This window comes from Gymnoscopelus braueri (assembly GCF_963280865.1).
Source record: "Gymnoscopelus braueri genome assembly, chromosome: 17".
Classification (NCBI taxonomy): domain Eukaryota; kingdom Metazoa; phylum Chordata; class Actinopteri; order Myctophiformes; family Myctophidae; genus Gymnoscopelus; species Gymnoscopelus braueri.
Genome location: NC_137617.1, coordinates 51,865,213 through 51,876,457, shown reverse-complemented (window position 1 = coordinate 51,876,457; position 11,245 = coordinate 51,865,213). Strand labels below are relative to the sequence as shown.

The 11,245-nt window shown below is 41.2% G+C and overlaps 1 long non-coding RNA gene across 1 annotated transcript; it reads right to left on the bottom strand.

The window, feature by feature from the left end:
* Positions 1-975: 975 nt before the first annotated feature.
* Positions 976-5,520, bottom strand: LOC308104443. Its single transcript, XR_013934823.1, has 4 exons — positions 5,405-5,520; positions 2,417-2,478; positions 1,897-2,050; positions 976-1,031 (listed from the first exon to the last, which is right to left on the bottom strand). It is a non-coding gene; the product is annotated as an uncharacterized lncRNA (long non-coding RNA).
* Between the last annotated feature and the right edge of the window lie 5,725 nt (positions 5,521-11,245).

Below are 11,245 nucleotides of genomic sequence, written 5' to 3'. Positions count from 1 at the left end.
TAGTCATGTCTGTCTGTCTGTCTGTCTGTCTGGTCAGCATCATGCATGATGCCATCAGACCATAAAGTAGCTTCACTAGTTGTTTTCTCCACTTGTGTTATACTTATATGTTGAACTTCAGTTTTATAATGGAAGTCAATGGAGCCGTGTTCAGGCTGAACCTTTGTCCACATGTGTCATATTATGTCATAAATATAAGATTCTATATGGATCCTGACAGACATATGTAAAGGTGCAATATTGTTTGTTAAACTAAGAGTTAAATAGCTCTATATTGTGATAGTAATCATTGCTATAGAGTGTTTGTTCAGTAACAGTGTTAAATAGATCTATATTGTGATAGTAATCATTGCTATAGAGTGTTTGTTCAGTAACAGGAGTCTCCATGTCTCTCCAGCTCTTTCATGAACAGGTTGGGATACGAATTTAATCCAATCAGGAGAGAGAACTCATACAGGATACACATTTGAAACAGGAAGTGATGACACAAAGAAGTTCAGGATAGAGAATCCATTCATCAGCTTTTTATTTTATAGTGTTCAAGATCCAATGTTGTCTGCTCACTTCTTTGTGTCATCACTTCCTGTTTCACTTGTTCATCCTGTATGAGTTTGTCACACGAGCGCACATACACACGCATGTGCACACTCAGGCACACACACACACACACACACACACACACACACACACACACACACACACACACACACACACACACACACACACACACACACACACACACACACACACACACACACACACACACACACACACACACACACACACACACACACACACACACACACACACACACCTGTTTTATCCAAGGCTTTGACCAGTCCCTGTCTGATGACCTTCTGAACCCAGGGGTTGACCTCTGCACTGCCTTGTCCTCCCACCACAGACACCACCATGTGGGGTGTGGGCAAACCCCACCTTCTCCACAAACACCACCCATCATCTTGGCCCCTCCTCCTTGTCATCAGGTCGTAGATAAGGGAGGGTTCAGTGTCTGATGACAGACGCAGGAACTAGGTGATCAAAGAGACAAATCAGAAGATGACAGTGATGATGATCAACATAAATACACTCTCATCTTTCATATCAAGAGAGGCGGGGTTTACACACTCATTTATAGCCTTATTGTCTATTCTAAAGGGTTAGGGTTAGTTAAGTTGTGTGTCTGCGGGTACAGCTTTGAATTGTACTTGCGTGCGTGCGTGCGTGCGTGCGTGCGTGCGTGCGTGCGTGCGTGCGTGCGTGCGTGCGTGCGTGCGTGCGTGCGTGCGTGCGTGCATGCATGTGTACGTGTACGTGTACGTTCGCGCGTGTACGTGTGCGTGTGCGTGTGTGTGTGCGACGCGTGTGCGTGTGCGTGTGTGTGTGTGTGTGTGTGTGTGTGTTAATGGTGTATTTGGAGGATTCAATGACATCATCCTCAGGGACCTTAAAGGAGTAGTTCACCCCAAAAATGACTTGAAGCATGAATTCATGGAGATTATTTAGTTTTTGACGCATTCCTGAGACAATAATTTTAGTTCCGGAAGAAAGATGCTAATGTACCCCCGGTAGGAGACTCTTTGTGTCTCCTACCGGAGACACAGTCATCAAAATATTGTCTCAGGAATGCGTCAATAACTAAATAATCTCCCTGAATTCAAGGCTTCATGGGGTTTGTGATTGATAAAAAATAAGTAATTTTTTTGTGAACTACTCCTTTAAAGCAACAACAACCTTATGATCAAACTAAATATGTTTTACTCTGATGTACGGTACTACAGTATGTGGAAAACTTTAATGTTGCATCTCTTGACTGAATAATGCTAAATAGATGATGTAAGACAGAGTATCATGAACCACAGAGAACATTCATCACATTGTCAGTCAGACACTTACAGGTTTGTACCGTCTGCCTCCCTCAATGTCCAACTTTCCAAAAGCATCAGTGGGCCGTTCAGAGGAGTGCTGCTCACTGGTCCACTCAGTGTCCACAGCTGTGTTGATGTGTGTTGGATGATCTCTGGGACGTCCACACTGACACCGTCCATCACTGATGACACAACAGGACAATACATCAATATCTGGGGACCCCCAGGGGTCCTTGAGGGGGTTCCAGGGGGTCCCCAGCAAAATGAGGAAGACTTTAAACTCTTAAACCCTAATTAAATGTTCAGATATTCAAAAACAGCTGATCTGTTTGAACAGCTGAAAAACGCAACACTTTGCACTATATATTTTCAGATGGGGGTCCTCAGCCTCAGCTACACATGGGGGCTGTGACATGAACATGATTGAGTAGCACTGAACTAGACATCCTGTCACTCAATCATCACATTATCTATTCTAATCAGCTCACTTTGTTTCCAATAACTTGTCTGTTCTGTTTAGTGTGTTGTAATAATGGAGGTTTGTTTACCTGGAAGAATCTTCTATGAAGGTGTTACACTCTCTTATCTTGAAGTCTGCTGGTTTCCATCTCTGAAAACATATTAGACACACATTATGGGATGTTATTACAGCTCACTGCAATCAATATGTTTTTCTATGTTATTCATGGGATATATCAGACATGTAAAACATGGACATTTATATTTTGGAAAATCAAACGTCCAATCCATATAGAACATATGGTGAAAATTCATATAACTGCAGGTTTTACAATGTTTGTTTGTCCCATGTAATGTAATGTAACGTGTTACAATGTAATGTAACTTATAACTCAGAGTGATTTACAAAGTGCCAAACCGGAGTAAACTTCAGCAAACAACAAGTCAAGAGTAAAAGTAAAAGTAAATGGAGTGTAAAGAAAAATTAAAAAGTGCTAAATAAAGTAACTATAGCAGGTAAACATCAAACCTAGCATGTGTCTGAACTACAAACCATCTAGCATAGGTTACTTAGCATCAGTGGACAAGCAAAAAACATACATACTAGAGATGCACCGATCGTGGTTTTAGCCGCGGATAACCACAGTTTAGGTGGATTTGGGTCAATCAATTATTATTATTAATTAATATTGGATAAACCGTGGGTGAAATAATTCGGGAAATAAATGAATGACATCTATCTATAGGCCTATTATAGCTTTTAAAAAGCTATAAAGTGTGTTTGCAGTATTTTAATATTACGTAATCTTCCATCATGCACAAATTAGCCGCCTACACGTGCTTTGCGTGCACTGTGTTATTGTTGTTTGGAAGCGGGAGGAGGACCCCTTGCCGGTAAAGGCAGCTAATGCTATAGTGAGAGAGATTTAAAACAAAACTAGAAAAAGTGCTCCTCAGCGCACAGGTGTCCGCCAGGTCAGGTAGGTTAGTGTGGGCCAGCAATGTTCAGAATTTGCCAGTCAGGTTGGAATGTTAGAAATCGGACGGATCGGATCGCATATGTACTAATTTGCGTGATGTTTGGACAACATTTGTAAGAGTAATATTAAAAAATGTTTTGCAAAAATCGGCCTCCTGGTGGCGCTATAATAGGGCAATGTTGAAAGGGAGTCATTTGTTCCTCAACGTAGTGCGAGTGTGCGTGCACATTTTCACCGCAATCGGACCCTTGCGTTCTTGATTTGCGGCATTTTGTTCAAAACGGGCCACTCCTGCAAACTTTAGATTAGCCAAGCAGGAAAAATCAAACAGATCTGTCTTGATCACATGACTATAGAGATCATGTGAACCGATTTGTGTGAAATTTGGATAAAATCTGAATTAAACCTGAGTAATATCCAAGCATGTGTTTTACATAAATTGGTCTCCTGGTGGCGCTATAAAAGGTAGATGTGAAATATGCAGGGCAAAGGTTTTTCCTTGGCCTCTAGGGAGTGCATATACAAAGTTTTACAGTGCAGTTATAGGTAAAAAATATGAATTGGCCTGTTATAGCGCCACCATGAGGCTGATTTGAACATTTACAAGTGGCATTTCTTTCTCGGTCTAGTGAGGATGTGTGTGCAACATTTCATGGAAATTGCATGCTGTGTTCATGATTTGAGGCATTTTGTTCAAAACGGAGCACTCCTGCAAACTTTGGAAGCCATTCTTAGCCAATCAGGATGGAATATGAAAAATCTGAAAGACTCATTTTGTTTAATGACTATAGAGATACTGTGTACCGATTTGTGTGATGTTTGGATAAAATCTGTAGGAGTAGGCTACTGTCAAAAAATGTGTTTTGCAAAAAGCGGCCTTCTGGTGGCGCTATAACAGGCCCATGTGAAACATTTGGGGCAGAGGTTCTGAAGTGACATCCAGGGAGTGTGTGTGCACAGTTTAGTTGCGATCAAGCCAACAGTGCCGGAGATTAGCTGATCACAGACGGAGGGGGCGACGGACGGACGGACACACACACACACACACACACACACACACACACACACACTCACACACACACACACACACACACACACACACACACACACGGACTGCGTGACAGGGTGCAAAACATAGCCTCGGTCATGCCTTTCGCTCCTGGCGGAGACAAGAAAAAAGAAGAAGGGAGGAATAACAGTTTGGTGTGGGAGTGATTTAGTGAAGTTCTTAACCCTGCCGATCACTAGATATGTCTAATGAAAAGTTGTGATGTGAGAAAGTGATGGGAGACGGAGGGCTTGCTGTTACCATGGATATGTATTGTATACAGTCACTACAGAGGTGAATATAATCCCATGTGCGTCCCTGTGGTGCGGTTGGTGCGGAACTATAAATAGGATTATAAAATCAATGCGGTTGGATGGCGGATGGATAATGAACGTTTACATGCAGATTCGGGTGACGAAAAAGCACATCCGCGCATCTCTAATACATACAGTACATATATATATATATATATATATATATATATATATATATATATATATATATATATATATATATATATATATATATATATATATATATATATATATATATATATATATATATATTTATATATATAAACATTATCCAAGTGAATAAAGTAGACAGTCAAATATAAATATCATCAGCAACTAGGGAAGTTACAAGTAGCCTACAGATCTATCATCATCCACATTACAGGATGAAATGGCAGTGACTGCATTTTTTTTTTCAACATTAGTTCCTTTTCTACATTTCCTGAGCTATTTAAAGGTTACAACTGCACGGTTTTCAGATGAAAACGTTTATTGTCGGGTGTAATCCTTGATGTCCAAAACCGCTACTTTTCAGTAAATAAAAAATAAAAATACACGTAAAATAGCAGATCTACAAGCTCACAACGCATTGCAACGCTGTGCGTTGTGAGCTTGCAGGTTGGCTATTTGTGCTTCCTCTGTGTGACACTAGTATGGCGAAGTAGGACTTTAATTTACAGGAGGGGTGAGGGGAAACATAACAATTAACATACAGAGATATGAGGTTTCTGCCAACAGCAATGATTATATTCTGACCTGGAGTGGGGGCTGGATGGACCTCAGACTGTGTTCCTCATGAAGCCCAGTGGACTGACAGGCAGAGCACAGGTCATAGTCAGGACACACTGTACACTTATACCTGATCCCGAAAATATCTCCGCTACAGCCGTCACAATACACTCCACGGTGCCGCATGCAAGGATCTGGCAAACAAAACAAGAGAAATGTACAGTATGTATCAGTATTGAGTCTATTACTAGATAAAGTGCTCCTCGGAGCACAGGTCTCCACCAGGCCATGCAGGTAGCTAATTTACCGCAAAGAGGGCGGTTCTTCACTTGGTAGAACCAGTAGAAGCCCTAGATACATACCCTACTTTATCATTAATTTAAAAAATATTGGACCATATTTTACTAAACGCATATCATGGTGGGGCTAAGTAACTCCAATGAAGGACAAGGACTCTCTCTCTCAATTGGGTAATTGATTGAGGTCATGTGATCAGTGACATACGCAGGGTGTACTTTTGGCTCCGCCCCCTCAGCCAAAAGTACACCCTGCGTGACCTCAATCAATTCTCCAGTTCTAGGCAACATAGAAGGGGGGGGGGGGGGTTATTATTTCCACACAACAGCTCTAAGGTGTATTAAAGACATAGTTCAATGTTGAAAATGAGTGGTATTTCCCTTTAATGTCTACCCCTGATTAATAATCTTTGCAACTTCAATAGGGCTTCACACTGCTGCAGTGCTCGAGCCCTAATGGTAGTTAATGTCTTCTGTTAAGATACATACCTTCACCTCCCGTCTGGGATCTTGTATCCGTGTCTGCTTTCTTAAAGACAAAAGAGAGAGAAGGGGTATCAATATAATAGTAGATCTGCGTATGAAGATTGAGGATGCTATTAACACAATCTACATCTGCTTAACATGCAACTTTCATTCTATCTCACCAAATTCCCCTGTCTGCCGAACAAGTGACCCGACTAGTAGGACTCTCTATTACAGCAACAAGGACACAATGCCCTTCCGGCTTCACACCCATGAACTGTATGATAATCTATGTCACCCAGATTATAAAGTACCATATTGATATTTAAATGTATTGGAGTCAAAAGTACAATATTGATATTTAAATGTAATGGAGTCAAAAGTACAATATTTATATTTAAATGTAATGGAGTCAAAAGTACAATATTTATATTGAAATGTAGTGGAGTTAAAAGTACAATATTTATAATTGAAATGTAGTGAAAGTCATCAGCTTGCAAAGAAAACAAACACTCCAAGTTTTGACAAATCTAAATGTATTGGGCATAATTATGGTGAAATTCATATAACTGCAGGTTTTATAATGTTGGTTTGTTCTAAATATTGACTTTGTATTTACACAGTAAAGTGTGTTGGTTAAAGGTCTTCATAAAGAACCACCTTCTGTTCAGATGTAGATGTTTTGGTGCCTCCTACCTCCTCATGGTGGCGCTGCCCCTCCTCACTGGTGCCTCCTGCCTCCTCATGGTGGCGCTGCCCCTCCTCTCTGGTGCCTCCTGCCTCCTCATGGTGGCGCTGCCCCTCCTCACTGGTGCCTCCTACCTCCTCATGGTGGCGCTGCCCCTCCTCACTGGTGCCTCCTACCTCCTCATGGTGGCTCTGCCCCTCCTCTCTGGTGCCTCCTGCCTCCTCATGGTGGCGCTGCCCCTCCTCACTGGTGCCTCCTGCCTCCTCATGGTGGCGCTGCCCCTCCTCACTCTCATGTAGAAGTGGGTCCATCTCTACACAGACTGAACTCCCATCTTCATGGTGACTCATGATGGTTTCTGTTGTCCTGGTGGATTCAAGGACGTTTCAAATGTCCACCAAGCCCCTCGCTCCTTCTCTCTCCCTCCTAGGTTGACAGAGATGATGTTTTATTGGTTTAACATGGTCTAAACCAGTGGTTCTCAAAGGACCCCCAAATTGACACTTATTAGCCCGCGGACCCCCATTTGAAAAGATATGCCTCAAGGACCCCCATGAGAGAAGATTTTTACGGCTCTAGCAGTGGTTCTCAAACATTTTTCATGTCAAAGGACCCCCAGTTTGACATGCATTAAGCTACGGACCCACTTAATGACATTTATATCTCTGGGACCCCAATTTATATTGTAAAATCAATGTTAATTTAACTCTGAGAGTGTACAAATGGAACCAAATGGACACGTTTGGGTCCATTTGGATCAATTTGTACACTCTCAGAGTTACAGACCCAAAAGGGTCCATTTGGTTCCATGTGTACACTCTCAGAGTTAAAGACCCATAAGGGTCCATTTGGTTCCTAACTATCAATCATTTGGCTGGGGACCCCCTGGAACTCCCTCAAGGAATACTTTGTTACAAGTAAAAGTACGGAATTAAAAATGTACTTGAGTAAAAGTACGAAAGTATTGGCATCAAAATGCACTTAAAGTACCAAAAGTAGAAGTACTAAAATGTTAGAAAATAGCAGATCTACAAGCTGTCGTGATGCACACACACACACACACACACACACACACACACACACACACACACACACACACACACACACACACAATAAAACAGAGTTAACAGCAATGATATAATTAGTCTAGATGGAAAGCGGGGTCCACACGCATAGGGTGGATTTTTTCCCGCCACCTTGTTTTTCTTAAAGAGGTAGTTCACGCAAGAAAATACTTATTTCATATCAATTACACACCCCATATGAAGAGTTAAAGGACTTAAAGACCCAAAAGTCCATTTGGTTCCTAACTATCAATCATTTGGCTGGGGACCCCCTGGAACTCCCTCAAGGAATACTTTGTTACAAGTAAAAGTCTCACACACCTCACACACAAGTCTCTCACACACACACTAGGGCATTCACCGAATAGTCGAATATTCGAATATTCGACTATCAAACCACTATTCGATTATTCTATTACAAAAAAAAGAAAAAAAAGAAAAACGTTTTTTTTTTTGGGCTTTTCTACAGCAGACACGCAGCTGTGAGCTCTGGTGTGACGTCAACTCGCATTCCTAGAACTTGATCATTGATTTGAGGTCATGTGATCAGTGACATACGCAAGGTGTACTTTTGGCTGAGGGGGCGGAGCCAAATGTACACCCTGCGTATGTCACTGATCACATGACCTAAAACAATTATCCTTTTCTAGGCAACACAGAAGGGGGCGGGGGGGCTTTTTTCTTATTTCCACACAACAGCTCTAAGGTGTATTAAAGACATAGTTCAATGTTGAAAATGAGTGGTATTCCCCTTTAAGTGGCTTGCTCAGGGACATTTCGACACTTATGCCATATTAAAAAAATATATAAAATAGAAGATCTACAAGCTCACAACGCATCACAGTTAAGCTTGTAGAGCTGCTATATTCACTATTAGTTAGTAAAATGTACTTTTTAATACTTTTTGCATTTTTAAAAGCACATACTCCAATACTTTAACTTTACAAGTTTGACTGAGCGACTTTCGTTTGTAATTGAATAATGTTCACCAGGAGTATCTATACTTTGACTCAAGTACTTTGGTCCATCAGTGCTGCAAGTAGAGCCTCACTTTGAAGCATATAGTGATGTCCAGGACCCTTCACTGACCTGCTACGAATGTGTATAAAATAATAACAACATATGTGTAATAAAGGGTTAAAATGAACCCCATGGGACATTATTTCAGCCTGTCACCTGGCAGAATCTTAAAATACACACTTCAAGGAATAAGAAACACCAAGTGGTGAAAATAAATCCACCCTATGTGCATGGACCCCACTTTCCATCTAGAATAAATATAAAATAATATAAATATGGTAGCTTTGAGAGAACTTACTTTCTCCAGACGATGGTAATCACTTGTGTTCCTGTAGAGCTGTGTCCAGGGACTGTAGTCTATCCTCCCCGACTGTCTGTGGTTGAGAGACAGGTCAGAGGGTAGTGACAGAGTGAGGTCATTCCATGTTGATACTGGTATGTGGACGAACAGGTTTGTGGACGAACAGGTTTGTGGAGGAAGAACACTAAAATGTAAAACAGCACAATTACATATAAAATACTTTGTCTAACAGGTCCGTTCATGAAAGTCCTTGCGGTCTTGTTTCCAATGAGGGCCTTGGTATTTAACTCATAGACATATATAGTGGCACCACAGTTCAAATATCAATACAATTAATACAGAAAAAGATAACACTATGTACAACAAATAAATAAAAACATTTAAAAAAAGGGGGGAAAAAAACTATATGTACAAGAACAGGGGGGGGAGTGTGTGTGTGAATGTGTGTGTGAATGTGTGTGTGAATGTGTGTGTGAGTGAATGTGTGTGTGAATGGGTGAATGTAATGCACATTGTAAAGCGCTTTGGATAAAAGCACTTTATAAATGCACCATTTACCATTTTATTATTTAGTGTCCAGCATCAACTGTTCCCTGGAGTACAGTACATGTGCTATAAAGCAATCTATCTAAATTCAATGAAAGTCTGTCAGTTTACCTTTATGTTTTTGAGACCACCGCACCTGCAGTCAACCTTCACCAAAGGACAAAGAAAGGCGCAGCAGTTCCCCTGTTCTTTAGTATTGCTTTCACCACAGCAATACCAGGCAAGCTGATGACAGGGCACATAGCGCCATGGTTTCTGCTTTCTCTATACACAAATCCACGGAGCGCTGCCCTGTAGGGGGCGCAATCATTGCTGCGGCGTCAGTCAGCTGCTGCTGCGGTTCAGCCCGTCTGTTGACGTTAGCAGAGCAGCCATAGACTAGCTAGCCTACTGGCACCTGGCGTTAGGTGGTTCGTCCCCATTTTCTGTACATTTTTGCAAAGTTAGTGTTAGTAAAAGTTAGTAAAAAGCAGGTAAAAGACTAACGTGAACAGTCAGTGTCTGCAGCTGACTGAGTCTAACACCCCAGCAATGGCTGCTCGCAGGGCAGCGCTCTGTGGATTTGTGTATAAGCAAGACTAAACAGTTCATCACTCACTCATATTTGTGGTCAAACGAGATGGGCCAGCCTCCCGCTCTGCTTGCCTTGACTTGCTGCTGGTAGGCCGTGGGCCGAGTGCTCCAATTCTGACTTCCATTGATCCCCACTCAGGAACTGCATTCTTTTTTCAGGGTAGTCATATACAATTCTTACTGTTAAGTACTGTAACAAATGTTTCCAGCTTCGATTCGTGCACCAGAATGAAAGAGACCAATTTAAAAAATGCAATTTTAAACAGGCAAATATGCAGGGCTACTAAGAATCTCCATGGCAACCAGGAAGAAAACATTCTGCAAAACCGAAACTTCTGGTCCAAAAAAATCTAAAATGAGTGTAAAATAACGAAAAACGAACTTGCAACAGCTATACCATAGGCTACTAATAGTTCATTCATAACCAGTTACATTCTCTTGACCAATAAAGAACACATTTCAAGAGCATGTAAGACTAGAAAGGTAGCCAAATAAATGGTTTGTATCAAATGCAGTCTATTACACTGAGGTTCAATAAACCTACTCAATACCAGTAACCCTGAATTCGACATTGCGAATTTCATGGATATTGTAAGGGACCAGAGTTGGTCGGCAAGAGAGACACCAGGACAAGTGTGTAGTTTCTTTAAAATGTCTTTTTTTATATTTTCTTTTTCCAATAAATATAAGACAAGACATTCATTCTGGCCCAAAACAAATGAAAACAATACACAGGACTGAACTTGACATCAAGACTGAACTAACCAAATGAGACATGAGGGGAACATATAGTGGGTGATCAGACCACTCTTGACACAAAGGGGAAGACAAAGAATAACATTTAAACAGACTACAAATAGCTACAACATAATCCACTACAGCACTAACTCATATTAAATAAAGAAATTACATACA